At 50.2% G+C, this 6,435-nt stretch overlaps 1 pseudogene; it reads right to left on the reverse strand.

The window, feature by feature from the left end:
• Positions 1-1,515: 1,515 nt before the first annotated feature.
• Positions 1,516-1,950, reverse strand: LOC123778476 (tubulin beta chain pseudogene; annotated as a pseudogene).
• Between the last annotated feature and the right edge of the window lie 4,485 nt (positions 1,951-6,435).

A 6,435-nucleotide genomic window follows, 5' to 3' on the forward strand; every position in this document is an offset into this window, starting at 1 on the left:
ATAAATGGCTTGGGTGAAAGGCAAACCTGAAGACCTGATCTCAGATCTTCATTCTGCCCCTTGCTAGCTGTGTGACCTTGGGCAAGCCACTTTACTTCTCTGAGCTCCAGCCTTCTCTTCTGAACAATGCTCCCTACCTCTTAGGATACACTGAGACATGGTGCAGAGCCCAGCTAATACCTGACATGTAGTAGGTACTCAAGGAATCCTCTTGCTCATCTGTTCTCACATGCAGGTTGGACTCCTGCCACATTGCTATCTGTCAAGAGCGGCAGCGAGAGACAAGCCTCAAACAAACATACTGGTTGAATAGCTTCACCCTCTTGGCTGCTGACCTCACTGGGGCCAAGGCTTGTTTGCCTTGGAAGATGTGTTCATGGTTCCCAAGGTGGTTTGTCTAACTGACGACCTGGGAGGGCTGGGGCTAGGGATCGGGAGACCCAGAGACTCCTGGTCAGGTCAAGGGGGCTTGGCAGAGAAGTTGGGACAGGAGCTTGGTGATGCATTGATCAAGGGGGAGTAACTGCTTAATCTCTGTTGCTCTTGGAAAGATGGTTGTATGTGCCACCTGTGTAGACGGGGAGGTCTTCTCAGTCCTTGTCGATGGCTTGAGCATTTAAACATGCTGGATAGGAAGAAGTGTATTCATGAAGGTGGCAGCTTTAGACAGTGACTCACAGGCCCACGGGGTTCCTGGTATGACATCTCCTCTGTTCCAGATGTTGGACGGTAGCCATTGGTGATGGGGCTTCACGTGGTGCATCCGGCCTGGAGAGGCATGCAGGCTCTTCCTTCTTATCCATCACCTTCATTAATTATGATCTGTTGGACTCCCATGGTGCGCTAAGCCCCAAGACCTAGATGCCGTTGCAGCTGGGCTCCCCAGTCACCTTGGTGTGCCCCTCATAAGCAAAGTGCAAATTGAATTATAATGTTGAAGGCACGCAGGGAGCTTACTAAAAGGAGTCTAATGGGGGAATTATACTGCTAAGTAGTCATCTTTATATTTTGTCCATCTTATAAATTTGGTGGTTGCTAATTTTTCTATCCGTCCACCATCCATTATCTACTTTTCCCTTATTCCCTTATTCATGCGGCTACTCCTTTACTTGTTCACCCATCCTCCACTGATTTATTCATTTATTCACACAGCCAGCCAGCCAGCCAGCCATTCGTCCATTCCTCCATATTTTATGTATCTACCCATCTATCTCTCCCCCTTTCTATCCATGCAGCCTGCCAGCCAGCCAGCCATTCATCCATCCGTCCATCCAACCCCCCCATCTGTCTGTCCAACCACCCAGCATCCATTCAGTCATTCACTGACTTCCTCCTCTATTCTGTAATTAATTCTTCCTTCCATGGACTATGAAAATGCTCTAATGGTGGCATTCGTACCGCATAGGATGTCAAGACAGGTAGCGCAAGGGCCCACAGAGACATAGCTATTGGAGAACAGCGGGTGCGTGATAAAGAGTTCACACAGTCTCCACGCTTTGCCGGACGCCAGACAGTCTAGGCCACCTCCTCCTCAAACTCGTCCTCGTCCTCGGCAGTGGCACCCTGGTGCTGCCGGTGCTTGGACCCTAGATCGCTCCTGCGGCCCCTGGCCTCGGTGAGCTCCATCTCGTCTATGCTCTCGCCCATGTACCCGGGCAGGAAGGCCTTGCATCTGAGCATGGCCTTGGCAGTGAACTGCTCTGAGATGTGCCGAACAGCTCCTGGATGACCCCGCTGTTGCCGCAGGAGGGGGCGGATGTGGTTAGCCTCCCGGGGCTGGGATGTCACAGACAGTTGTTCCCACATTATTGGGGATCCACTCAAAAAATAGCTGCTGTTCTTGTTTGGGATGGTAAGCATCTGCTTGGGTCCAACCTTCATGGACACACGGTCCCCGACGGTGGCAGCCCTGGTCAGGTAGCAGCCTGGGTGAGGGTCATAGGCGGCCATCGTGTTCTAAGAACCCACCATCTGTGTGGGGAGCTGGGGGCATCGTCAGGGCGCGGTACTGCTGGCTGGCCTGGCTGGCCAGGGGGTGAAGCCGGGCTTGAAGTAGTGTGGGCGGAGGCAGGGGACCGCGTTGACAGCCAGCTTGCCCGGGGCAGCCACGAGCTGGCCGGCAGAGCGCAGGGAGGCGGTGTCCCTGCTCGTGCTGGCAGATGCCAGGACGTTGAGGTCCCCTGGGTGGGCGTGGTCTGTCTTAGGGTTCTGAAGCAGCTGTCATCGAGGGCTTCCTTATCAATGCAATAGGTTTCGTCCGTGTGTCAGCTGGTAGACCAGGTTCCTTGACTTTGAAATTGAAATGGATGCAGTACGTACAACCGAGGGAGGTCAGCAAGTTAGCCTTTCACTTCAAAATCTTTAGCCCCTTGGGACTCATTTAAGCATCTGCCTTCGGCTCAGATCATGATTCCAGGGTCCTGGGATCGAGTTCCATGTTGGGCTCCTTGCTCAGCGGGGACCCTGCTTCTGCCTGACCCTGCTTCTGCCTCTGTCCCTCCCCCTGCTTGTGCTCTCTCTCTCAATCTCTCTGACAAATAAATAAATAAATAAATAAATAAATAAATAAATAAATAAAATCTTTAACCCCTTTTACACTGTCTGTTGGGTTTTTACCTAGCTCCCTTTTCTAGCAACCCAACTTCTAGAAATCAGCTTGGAAACAACCCACATATCCAACCACAGAGAACCGTTCAAATGGGTCACGGTACGTGCACATCATAGGGTCTGTGCAATTTTTGAAATGCAAAAGGCAGAAGTTTATGGGCTGATCATGGAAAAGAGTTCAAGATACATTTTTTTTAAAGATTTTATTTATTTATTTGACAGAGATAGAGACAGCCAGCGAGAGAGGGAACACAGGCAGGGGGAGTGGGAGAGGAAGAAGCAGGCTCCTAGTGGAGGAGCCTGATGTGGGGCTCGATCCCATAACGCCGGGATCACGCCCTGAGCCGAAGGCAGACGCTTAACAACTGCGCCACCCAGGCACCCCCAAGATACATTTTTAAATACAGAAAGTTAAGCTGCTGATCAGTGTGTGTGGGACAATCACTCTGCGAGGCAGCTATGAGATGCACGGATGTGACCATGGCTCTCCCCTAGCCGGGGCAGCTCGTTCCTTTGTTTGAGGCTGCAAGGAGAAACTTTCTAGAAGAACCGGGGTCAGCTTCTCCTCACCATGGCATCCCCAAAACCTAGACCAGTGCCTGGCTGGCATGTAGCAGGCATTCAGTAAATATTTGTTGAGTGAATACATGGATGAATGATAAAACAACACACTGTCCTTCTTTGCTTTGGGGCACACAGTTAAAGGTTTTGGGGGGAGACTTACGGCTTCTATTTTATTATATACAACACACGAACGTTAGAATTTAAAAACAAAGTAAAACAAATATATATATATATATATATATATATATATATATATATATATATATATATATATATATATATATATATATATCTCACTCAAAGCGTTCAGCCTCCCCGCTCTCCAGGAAGGGATTACACACTTGGGATGACATGTCTCCGTTTATCCAAACTCTTTCTCACATTGACCAATTAGGGAAAGAGGCCTTCTGCGATTCAAGCCTCCCCTGTCCCACGGAGGGAATGCCAGACCTGTGGACGAAAACAAACAGCCACTTGTGTGTGTGTGTGTGTGTGTGTGTGTGTGTGTGTGTGTGTGTGTTCTGGCCCAGGCACTTAGGCCTGTAAAACCCCAGGACCCCCTTTCTGGGGTAGGAGCCTACATTAGGGAGCTGTTGACAGGGCCCCCCACCCCCCGGGTCGGACCTCTTGCGCAATGCCAGGGACAGCTCAGCAGCTTAGAAAAAAGAAGAAAACAAACAGAAGTCCGTGGAGTCTGTTTGTTCTGAAGAAACTCATGGTGGTGTTTTGACAGTCAGTAAACCCCCGTGCGGCCCTTGTGTTCAGTCTCTAATGGGGGAGGGAGGTGGGAGACAAGGGCAGAGGAGCAGGTGGGAGGGAGGAGGACGATAAGGGGGGGGGAAGCAGAGGAAGGGCGCTGCTGGGTGGGGAGCAGCTCCTTCAAAGACTGTAGCAAGGCAGCTTGTCTGGTGGACCCGGGACCTTTGAGGGAAGCGGTTTGGGACCCTCCGTGAGCTCCTGGGGCTCAGGGACTCTGTCGGAACCTTCTCCTTTATTCACCTATCCATCCATTCGGTTATGGCCTTCCTTTCTCCTTCCTTCCCTCCCTCCCTTCGCCCCTCCCTTCCTCCCTTCCCTCTCCCTCCTTCCTCCTCCCTTCTTACACCTGTGTACTGAGTGCCTGCTATGTGCTCAGCCCTGCGCCAGGGGCTAAGACTACGGTAGCAAACAAATCAGTTAAAGACCTTGCTCTTACACAGCTTTCTGGTGGTGGCCAACATACAAAGCATATCAAGGAGCTGGAAGGATTGAGATGGACAACAGAGCTGGCTAAGGACAAGGGGAGTGACAGGGGCCGTTCTAGACAAGGTGGTCAGGGGAGGCTTTCTGTGGACTTCGGAGAAGAGACCCGAATGCAGTGAAGGAGAGAACCGTGCAGCTTTGTAGGGAGAGAGCATTCTAGACACACTGAGGAGACTGTGCAAAGGCCCTGAGCGGAGAAGGCCTGGAGTGTGTGAGGACCAGCAAGATGGCGCCCAGGCTGAAGCAAAGAGAGTGAAGGGCAGGTGGGAGGCAGTGAGGTTAGGGAGGAGGGCTGGACCCAGACCATGCAGGGCCTTGCAAGCCATGGTCCAAGAAGCTCAATGGAGGGTTCCAGCAGGGCAGAAGGATGATATGGTTTATGTCTTAGCAGGACAGCTGTGTTTCTCCCTGAGATGACATGACGTCTGGCAGCAGAGGCACAGACAATGTTGTGGCGTGAAACAGGGTCTGGGGTACAGTGTTCCAGGGGTATCCCCTGAGACCATCATGGTGGGCTTTGGGCTCCATCAATGTTACAATGGGATTGGTGGCCCGGAACATTGGGACTGTCATGGGAGGTTCTGATGGAGACCCAAAGTGGGTCCAGCTTTTCCCCTCCAGGGTCCAAGTACCTCTGAGGCGTTGTAGTTCCTTGTAGCTGAGATCACGGCACTGTGGCTGTTGGCATCAGCCATACGTCCCTGAGCCTCTGCAGCAGTCCCTAGCGTCCCTGGGCCACAGTTTGCTCATTTGTGAGATGGTGAGATAGGACCTAACCCCAGGGTAGTTGTAAGGACCGAAAGCGACAACTAAAGTGCTCAGTGGGGGCATCCTCTAAAAGCTCAGTACGTGACCTGTGCTTTCCCAGAAGCATCACGGGACAGTCAGTTACTCGGTTTATGATATTTTACCAAAAAATTGCCCTCACCTGTAGTGATGCTTGGGTTTGTTTGGGTTTGTTATGGCCGTTCTCCACACCTCTTTCTTTTGAGTTGTGTGCATTGCCTGAAAATTGGGATTCCTGTGGAAGGTACTGGAATTGTTGTTGACATTTGGATTCAAGAGTTGGAGGAAATCATTTCAGATTCTTACGTTCAGTTCCTTTTTTAAAAATTTTTTTAAAAATAATTTCTATTATGTTATGTTAGTCACCATTCAGTTCCTTTAACATTATGAGACAATATTTTCTAATCAGTTTGTGGGAAAGTGGAGGAAAAAACTCACCACTGTCAAAACACTACCACCAACACTAATAACAACAGCATCAACACCAGCAGCAACACCACCACTAAACCATCATCACCATTGCTGTCATCACCATCGTGATCACCTCCACCACCTCCACCTCCAGCATCACCATCACCACCATCACCATCATCACCACCACCACCTACTTCAACAACCTCTACCTCCACCATCACCTTCACCACCACCACCATCATCATCACCACCATCACCACCACCACCACCATCACCACCACCATCTCACCACAATCACCACCACCATCATCACCACCACCATCATAACAATCATCATCATTGTCACCTCCACCACCACCATCACCATCATCATCACCACCATCACCACCACCATCATAACCATCATCACCATCACCTCAACCACCACCATCATAACCATCATCACCATCACCTCCACCACCATCACCTCCACCATCACCATCACCATCACCACCATCAACAGCAAAAATATCACCAATAATTACAACATAGAAAACCATAAAATCTCATTTTTCTGTCTCTGAAAACAACTCTTAACCATCTGCAAGGCACCATGCTAAGTGGTAGGGAAACAAGAGTGAGTAGTACGTGGTCTCTGACCTCAAGGGTCCCATCATCAAGTGTATAAAGCTAAAATAGGTGCTCTGAAATAGGCAAAGTCCTAGTAGCATCCAGTGAGAGAGACAATACACATCAAATTGCGATGGGCCTGGAGGAGCATGGGTCATCTTGATGGAAGAGGTAGAATTTGAGAAGAACCCTGAAGAGGATGTCAAATCTTGT

This window comes from Ursus americanus, chromosome 30 (genome assembly GCF_024610735.1).
Source record: "Ursus americanus isolate L20-20 chromosome 30, mUrsAme1.1.p, whole genome shotgun sequence".
In the NCBI taxonomy this organism is placed as follows: domain Eukaryota; kingdom Metazoa; phylum Chordata; class Mammalia; order Carnivora; family Ursidae; genus Ursus; species Ursus americanus.